This window comes from Triticum urartu, chromosome 7 (genome assembly GCF_003073215.2).
Source record: "Triticum urartu cultivar G1812 chromosome 7, Tu2.1, whole genome shotgun sequence".
Lineage (NCBI taxonomy): Eukaryota > Viridiplantae > Streptophyta > Magnoliopsida > Poales > Poaceae > Triticum > Triticum urartu.
In genome coordinates this window covers 697,285,721-697,295,238 of record NC_053028.1, presented here as the reverse complement: position 1 = coordinate 697,295,238, position 9,518 = coordinate 697,285,721, and the positions used below count along the sequence as shown (strand labels likewise).

At 45.5% G+C, this 9,518-nt stretch overlaps 1 pseudogene; it reads right to left on the bottom strand.

Annotated features, from left to right (window-relative positions):
* On the bottom strand, positions 1 to 817 carry LOC125519460 (annotated as a pseudogene).
* Between the last annotated feature and the right edge of the window lie 8,701 nt (positions 818 to 9,518).

Genomic DNA, 9,518 nt, shown 5'->3' with positions numbered 1-9,518 from the left:
TCACATCACATCAGAGGATCGATTGGGCACGATCTCAGACGACAGGTTGAGGAAGGTGCGGAGGAACTCAATGTCATCGTTGGCCAGGTACCAGTAGTAGTGCTGCCACGAGAAGGTCTCCCTGACGTACTCCTTGGACTTGAAGCTCTGCATGAGCTTGATGACCTCGAGGTTCAAGGCATCGACCCTGGGGGTGCTTGGCCGGGTTGTAGTTCTTCTTGGCGTACAAGACTCCCTCTACACACGCATCACAATAGATTCATTAGTAAAATCACTCAGTCCGTCCAAAGGAGTGGCATTCTTGCACACATAAAAAGTTGAAATTAGCACCAAGGAATTCAGTTAAGATGCTCAGACTATTGTAATAGTCAGTAGAATTCTTCCAGATTGCAGCTTGACCTGAGTGGTGTCCAAACTGTCTATGCCCGAACCTTGCAGCAACCGCGCATAAGAGCGAACTCGCTGCGATCAATGGGTGCCAAGAACACTGACGGGGCAACATGGTTAAAACCCTACGCAACACATGGATCGAACCCTACAGAAGAAGACTAACGAGATGGCATCTGAATCCTGGCCACGGCCGACGCGGTGCGTAAAATGGGCGGGGGAGGGGGGAGGAGCTCACCCTAGAAGAGGTACTTGCAGATCTCGCGGCGGTTCTTCTTGGAGATGATCTGCGGAGGGAGACAAGGGAGGTCAGATTAGGCGGTTCTACGACTGGGGCAACCAACGGGGAGAGTGGACTCGGTTGGGGATGCTTACCATGGTGACGGGCGCCGGGGGAGGAGGCGGGGGCGGAGACGGCGGTGCCGCGGCATGCAGGGGAACGCCCTGGCCTCCTCCAGCCCCCTCGCGATGCCATCGCTCGCCCGCCACTTGGCCAAGCCCCGCGGGTCGAGGCCCACGCGCCCGCCCACGTCATCGGGGAGCAGCGCGAGGGGCGCGGCCCCGTAGGCGGAGAGGGAGCAGGGGCGCGAGCGGGCGGAGGGATCCGGAGGCGGGTGGTGCGGCAGGCGGCTGCAGGGGGAGAGGAGGAGCCATCGGTGCTCTGCTGCTCAGCTCGCCGAAGCCCGACCACGAACAGGTCGGCGGCGCGACCGGAGAGGAGACGAGTTGTAGGTGGAGGAGGACCGTGGGCTCCGGCGCGATCTTGGGGAGGGAGACCGCGGGCTCGGCGTCGCCTGGGGGTGGAGGAGCCAACGGGGGGGTGGGGGGGGGGGGGGGGGGGGGGGGCCGCGGGGGGGGGGGGGGGGGGGTGGGAAGGAGGTTGGCAGCGGAGATCTGGATGCGGTGGGAAAGGGAAGGGTCGGGGTGGCGATGTGGCGAGGATGGGCGCGGGGAGGCCATGGATGCGGGGAGGTCGCCGCCGGCTGGTGGGATCGGGGGAGGGGGATCTGAGGGGGACGAGGGGATCTGCATCGGGGGAGAGGGGAGAGGAAGAAAGAAAGAAAGAAAGAAAGAAAGAAAGGAGGCGGGGGGGGGGGGGGGATGGAAAATGCCAGCTAGGGTTTCGCCTCAGGTGGGGTTGGTGGGGGAGGCGAGGAGCGACAGCTACCGTTGGATCCGGGAAGATCCAATGGTGTTTTGTGCATGATCCGTGTGCCTTGTCCACGGACCAATCAGAACGCAATACAATATTATGACCAATTGAATTGGTTGTGATAAATTTAAAAATAAGATGTTAGATCATCTTAGCTATTTACTTGACCTGATACATTGGAAAAAATGAAACAAATGAAAAACCTTCTCATCATGTCATCAAATGTGACCTAGTTTTTAGAAGAAAAAAATAACAAAATAGTAATAAGGAACTTTTCATTTTCTTTGCACGAAAATTCATTTTTCATTTTTTGAGTGCTCAAAATGAGTTTTTTTGTGAAGAACCACCATATATTTGTTACAAAATTGTACCAAATCATTTTTATAAAATATTAGGACATATTTAATGCACAATTGACAAAATGGTTGGGTGCCAAAAGTTTTGATCCACCTCTGGTGAAAAAGACAAATTCCCGCCGATTCAGGTGGAAGCGGGTCAAATTTGAACTGCAGCTGTCTCATAGTTTGCTATTTATTTTTTCCAAAAATCATTTCTAGGTACATAAGTATCTATTTAATCAGAGAAACATCAAAAGTTTTCCAAGATTCAACCACTAGCTAGGAACGGTCAAGCCCGCCGTTTTGACTGCATTTTGAAACTGGCATAAAAAATTCAAAAAAAAATCAAAAAATTGGAAAACCTTCGCATTCTGTCATTATATGTGACCAAGTTTCCAGGAAAAATAATAAATTTGTAATACGGTAATTATTTTAGAAAAGTGTTCTCATAAATGAGCTATCATGTGTGAAGATTCATGGATTTCAACCCAAACGCTCAATCTCATGGTCACATTCATGGCATAGTTTGTTCAAATGATCTCATATTGTGCACAATCGTGCATCTTGGAATTCCAAACAATGTTGCCAAAGGGAGTTTTCATTTTCCTTGCACGGAAAATTCATTTTCCATTTTTCGAGTGCCCGAAATGAGGTTTTTTTGTGAAGGACCTACCATATATTTGTCGCAAAATTGTACCAAATCATTTTTATAAAATATTAGGACATATTTAATGCACAATTGACAAAATGGTTGGGTGCCAAAAGTTTTGATCCACCTCTGGTGAAAAAGACAAATTCCCGCCGATTCAGCTGGAAGCGGGTCAAATTTGAACTGTAGCTGCCTCGTAGTGCTCTTTATTTTTTCCAAAAATCATTTCTAGGTACATAAGTATATATTTAATCAGAGAAACATCAAAAAAATTCAAGATTCAACCACTAGCTAGGAACGGTCAAGCCCGCCGTTTTGACCGCATTTTGAAACGGGCATAAAAAATTCAAAAAAAATTGGAAAACCTTCGCATTGCGTCATTATATGTGACCAAGTTACCAGGAAAAATAATAAACTTGTAATACGGTAATTATTTTAGAAGTGTTCTTATAAATGAGCTATCATGTGTGAAGATTCATGGATTTCAACCCAAACGCTCAATCTCATGGTCAAATTCATGGCATAGTTTGTTCAAATGATCTCATATTGTGCACAATCGTGCATCTTGGAATTCCAAACAATGTTGCCTAAGGGAGTTTTCATTTTCTTTGCACGGAAAATACATTTTCCATTTTCCGAGTGCCCGAAATGAGGTTTTTTTATGAAGGACCTACCATATATTTGTTGCAAAATTGGACCAAATCATTTTTATAAAATATTAGGACATATTTAATGCACAATTGACAAAATGGTTGGGTGTAAAAAGTTTTGATCCTCCTCTCGTGAAAAAGACAAATTTCCGTCGATTCAGTTGGAAGCGGGTCAAATTTGAACTGCAGCTGCCTTATAGTTTGCTATTTATTTTTTCCAAAAATCATTTCTAGTTACATAAGTACCTATTTAATCAGAGAAACATCAAAAAAATCCCAAGATTCAACCACTAGCTAGGAACGGTCATTCTCGCCGTTTTGACCGCATTTTGAAACTTGCATAAAAAATTGAAAAAAAATCAAAAAATTGGGAAACCTTCGCATTGTGTCATTATTTGTGGCCAAGTTCCCAGGAAAAATAACAAACTTGTAATATGGCAATTATTTTAAAAAAAGTGTTCTCAGAAACGAGCTATCACGTGTGGAGATCAATGGCTTTCAAGCCAAATGATCAATCTTATGGCCACATTCATGGCATAGTTTGTTCAAATGATCTCATATTGTGCACAAGGGTGCATATTGGAATGGCAAACAATGTTTCCTAAGGAAGTTTTCATTTTCGTTGGACGAAAAAACCATTTTCCATTTTTCGAGTGCCCGAAAGGAGGTTTTTTTGTGAAGGAACTACCAAATAATTGTTGCAAAATTGGACCAAATTATTTTTATAAAATACTAGGCCATATTTAATGCACAATTGACAAAATGGTTGGGTGTAAATTGTTTTGATCCACCTCTCGTGAAAAAGACAAATTTCCGCCGATTCAACTGGAAGCGGGTCAAATTTGAACTGCAGCTGCCTCATAGTTTGCCATTTATTTTTTCCAAAAATCATTTCTAGTTACATAAGGACCTATTTAATCATAAATACATGGTTTGGTGGCGATACGTCGAGGTTTGGGCGGTGGCCGAGGGCCCCAACTCTAGAGCGCGTAAACTCGCATGCCCGTCGCGTGGTCACCGCGTGACCGTAATTTGCCATGTGTTCTTGATGGCCTAGGCATGTCTAGTGGGTTGGGCACTCCCCAGGTTGGTGCTAGGAAGAAAACTACAACATAAGATTCTCACGAGGAGACCGATCGATGCTCAAACATGAATTAGCAGCCAAGTGTTTGATTTGCGGTACGGGAAATGCACATGGCAATGGGTGTGAGTTTTGGCTGAGGATGATCATCTACTAAGGAGAATGTCTTCACAAATTTTTAGCTCAAAAGGAGGATCCTAGGTGGTACTTGTTTTGCAAAGTACCACGCTAGACAAAAATATGAATGCTGAAGCTGGGCTCAAAATAATGAATGGAGTGAGCTGAAATTTTGTGGAGGATGGTTATTTCGGCATAGGAAAGCATTGTAGAAAATTGATACCATTTGGACGTGCCAAAGTAGTAGTTCCTTCACAATGCTCTTCTATGGAAAGAAACTTGGGAAAACTAGTGAGAGAGATTGGATGAATGAAATGAGCTCAAAATTGGTGTAGGTAAGTTACTTTGGTATGGTCATGCGCTGGTCAATTTTCAGATCATTTGGGTAAGCCTAGCTAGTACTTACTTCACAAAGCTTCTCTTGAGGTAGAAACCTTGGAAATTTCCCGAGAAAGATTTACTAGGAAAATTGAGCTGAATATTACCATGTGGCAATGATTTGGGTATGGAAGAGTGCCCGAAAAGTTTGAGGGTAATAGGAGGGGTCTATATAACACTTGCTTTGCAACGTGCCAATTTGGCCATAAAATATAAATTGAACCTGGGCTCACATAGATGATTTGACTGAGCTGCAATTTGGAGGAGGGTGATAATTTGGGCATATGAAGGAACTGTATACATTTGATGTCATTTAGAGATATAAAAAAGGTATTTCCTTCACAGTGCTTCTAGGTGGACAAAAACTTTGAAAATTTGCCGAGGAAGATTTGTTAGGAAAATGGAGCTGAATTTTGTCATGCGGTAATGATTTGGATAGGAAAGAGTGCCCAAAAATTCCGAGGGCAATCGAGAATATATAAATAGCACTTCCTTCATAAAGTGTTGTTGTGAACAGAATAGGAAAATGAATATTGTTGAATTAGTTTTGAACTAGGCAAGGAAGGATTTTTACATATTTGATGAAGATATGCCCCAAAGAATTTATGAGATTTTTTTGGGAATTTTGGGAATGATAGAAATATAGGTTGCTTCACAACCTAGGGCAAAAACTGCCACATGGACATGACACATAGGCAAAACTGATGAGATGGCGCCTAGTCATCACAACCCACCACAATCTACAAGGCTATGACCATCTATATTGGTCATTAACAACTAGAAATAAGGCAGCGGACTAGCACTGTTTGCTTTGTGACCATTTCGTGTAAGGAAATTACGACATTTCTGACCAAAATGGTCGCAATGGTTTAGGGTTTGGAGCCCCCTGAAGAGCTTTTGACCAATTGGTCTAAAATGTTCATAAATTTATGACCAATTCTTCGAGGGTCACTGACAGAAGGTCATAAGTTTACATATTTCTTGTAGTGAATGCAGTGCAATTTTTTACGTTTGTCTCGGAGAATTGTTTAATTGCTAATATATGTCTAATTGCATGAAAGTTCAATACATGGCCCTCATAAAATATATATAGTGGCAGTTAGTTGTATTCTAACTAAGTTTTTCATTATTTTATAGATGACAAAAATACTTCACCCTGATGAGTGACGAGGATGGTTCCTCATAGGGAGTGCTAAGGATCAGGACTAGCTGTAACACAAACCCAAATTTAAGTATCCGAAGCACTTTTTTATCTACTTAGTGTCACTTCCTTTGTATTAGGACTCCATATGCATGGAATTCATTATGCACAAGTGGCAATCCCTGATACACTGAGCAAATGGTTTCCTTCATATTATTATGTGTTACCCAACATTATATAAGCTTTTCTCTACAAAATATTTATTTACGCATTCCCGCAGCAACGCGTGGGGTGTCATCTAGTTTTTGGAATTTTGCATACCACAGTCGTGTTGTTGGGTCGGCCCATGTAGCCATTTGTGTGTGCGTCCGGCTGCTAATTGCCGCAAAACGCGGAAGGTAGGAGCTCCCATGGTGAAGAGCTTCTAAATGGTCCTCACGGTCTGACCTGTCGGGCCTCCTTTTTGAGGGTAGGTGCCGCCGCTTTATTTAATTTAAGGTCCTCAAAACCCGGAATGTCATGCGAGATTACACCCAAAATGCAGTCTGCGGGCACCCCCAACCAAACCTTACAAAGTTCGTCTCCTACCCCTACTCTAGCCAACTTATGCTTCGCGGCATTCGCAGATCGTCGAACCCAAGTTACCTTCACTCCTTGCTTCGTCTCCAGCATTTGTTTTATGTCATGGATCCACGGACCAACTGCCGAGAAGTTCCTACCCCGTTGGTTAATCATCTGGACAGCTTGTAACTATCCATCTCTGTTGGAAAACGTAGTAATTTCAAAAAAATTCCTACGCACACGCAAGATCATGGTGATGCATAGCAACGAGAGTGGAGAGTGTGATCTACGTACCCTTGTAGACCGACAGCGGAAGCGTTATGAAAATGTGGTTGATGTAGTCATACGTCTTCACGGCCCGACCGATCAAGCACCGAAATGACGGCACCTCCGAGTTCTAGCACACGTTCAGCTCAATCACGATCCCCGGACTCCGATCCAGCAAAGTGTCGGGGAAGAGTTCCGTCAGCACGACGGCGTGGTGACGATCTTGATGTTCTACTGTCGCAGGGCTTCGCCTAAGCACCACTACAATATTATCGAGGACTATGGTGGAAGGGGGCACCGCACACGGCTAAGAGAACGATCTTAGAGATCAACTTGTGTGTCTAGGGGTGCCCCTTGCCCCCGTATATAAAGGAGCCAAGGGGGGGGTGCGGCCGGCCCTAGGAGGAGGCGCGCAGGAGGATTCCTACTCCTACCGGGAGTAGAACTCCCCTCCCTTTCCCTAGTTGGATTAGGACTTCGGGGAAGGAGGAGAGGGAAGAAAGGAAGGGGGGGGGCGCCCCCCTCCTTGTCCAATTCGGACTTGGGGGGAGGGGCGCGCGGCAGCCCCTAGGCCTCCTCTCCTCTTCCTCCACTAGGCCCATTAAGGCCCATTAGGTTACCGGGGGTTCCGGTATCCTCCCGGTACTCCGGTAAAATGCCGATTTCACCCGGAACACTTCCGATGTCCAAACATAGGCTTCCAATATATCAATCTTTATGTCTCGACCATTTCGAGACTCCTCGTCATGTCCGTGATCACATCCGGGACTCCGAACTAACTTCGGTACATCAAAACTCATAAACTCATAATATAACTATCATCGAAACCTTAAGCGTGCGGACCCTACGGGTTCGAGAACAATGTAGACATGACCGAGACACGTCTCCGGTCACTAACCAATAGCGGAACCTAGATGCTCATATTGGCTCCCACATATTCTACGAAGATCTTTATCAGTCAGACCGCATAACAACATACGTTGTTCCCTTTGTCATCGGTATGTCACTTGCCCGAGATTCGATCGTCGGTATCTCAATACCTAGTTCAATCTCGTTACCAGCAGGTCTCTTTACTTGTTTCGTAATACATCATCTCGCAACTAACTCATTAATTGCAATGCTTGCAAGGCTTATGTGATGTGCATTACCGAGAGGGCCCAGAGATACCTCTCCGACAATCGGAGTGACAAATCCTAATCTCGAAATGCGCCAACCCAACATTTACCTTTGGAGACACCTGTAGAGCTCCTTTATAATCACCCAGTTATGTTGTGACGTTTGGTAGCACACAAAGTGTTCCTCGGCAAACGGGAGTTGCATAATCTCATAGTCATAGGTGTTGGGGAACGTAGTAATTTCAAAATTTTCCTACACACATGCAAGATCATGGTGATGCATAGCAACGAGAGGGGAGAGTATTCTCTACGTACCCTCGTAGACCGAAAGCGGAAGTGTTATATCAACGCGGTTGATGTAGTCGTACGTCTTCACGATCCGACCGATCCAAGCACCGAAAGCACGACACCTCCGAGTTCTGCACACGTACGGCTCGGTGACGTCCTCGCCTTCTCGATCCAGCAAGAGGGGCAAAGTAGTAGATGAGTTCCGGCAGCACGACGGCGTGGTGACGGTGTTGGTGAAGAACAATCTTCGCAGGGCTTCGCCTAAGCCCTATGAAAACTATGACGGAGGATAAACTAGAGGAGACGGGGTTGCCGGCACACGGCTTGGTGTTTCTTGATGTCTCTTGGGTGCTAGCCCTACCCCTCTATTTATATGCTGAGCCTTGGGGTCGAAACTTGGAGTAAAAGCCTCCACAAAGTCGGTTTGACCCGAAAGGCAAGAGTCCTTCTCGGACTCCAGGGCCAGACGCCAGGGTTCCCGACGTCTGGGCCCAGACACCAGGGACCCTGGCGTCTGGCCTCTGGACTCCGCAAAACTTCCTTTTGCGCTTTCCAAAAACTTCGTGGGCTTTCCCCTTTGGCCCAGATAAAGTGTTCTCGTGCCCAAACCTTTCAGGAAACATCCGGAACCCCTTCCGGTGATTTCCGGAACCCTTTCGGTGACCAAACACTATTATCATATATATCAAACTTTATCTCCGGACCATTCCGGAGTTCCTCGTCATGTCCGTGATCTCATCTCGGACTCCGAACAACATTCGGTCACCAACATACATAACTCACATAGTACTATATCGTCAATGAACGTTAAGCGTGCGGACCCTACGGGTTCGAGAACTATGTAGACATGACCGAGACACCTCTCTGATCAATAACCAATAGCGGGACCTGGATGCCCATATTGGCTCCTACATATTCTACGAAGATCTTTATCGGTCAGACCGCATAACAACATACGTTGTTCCCTTTGTCATCGGTATGTTACTTGCCCGAGATTCGATCGTCGGTATCCAATACCTAGTTCAATCTCATTACTGGAAAGTCTCTTTACTCGTTCTGTAACACATCATCTCGCAACTAACTCATTAGTTGTAATGCTTGCAAGGCTTATGTGATGTGCATTACCGAGAGGGCCCAGAGATACCTCTCCGACAATCGGAGTGACAAATCCTAATCTCGAAATACGCCAACCCAACATCTACCTTTGGAGACACCTGTAGAGCACCTTTATAATCACCCATTTACGTTGTGACGTTTGGTAGCACACAAAGTGTTCCTCCGGCAAACGGGAGTTGCATAATCTCATAGTCATAGGAACATGTATAAGTCATGAAGAAAGCAATAGCAACATACTAAATGATCAGGTGCTAAGCTAATGAAATGGGTCATGTCA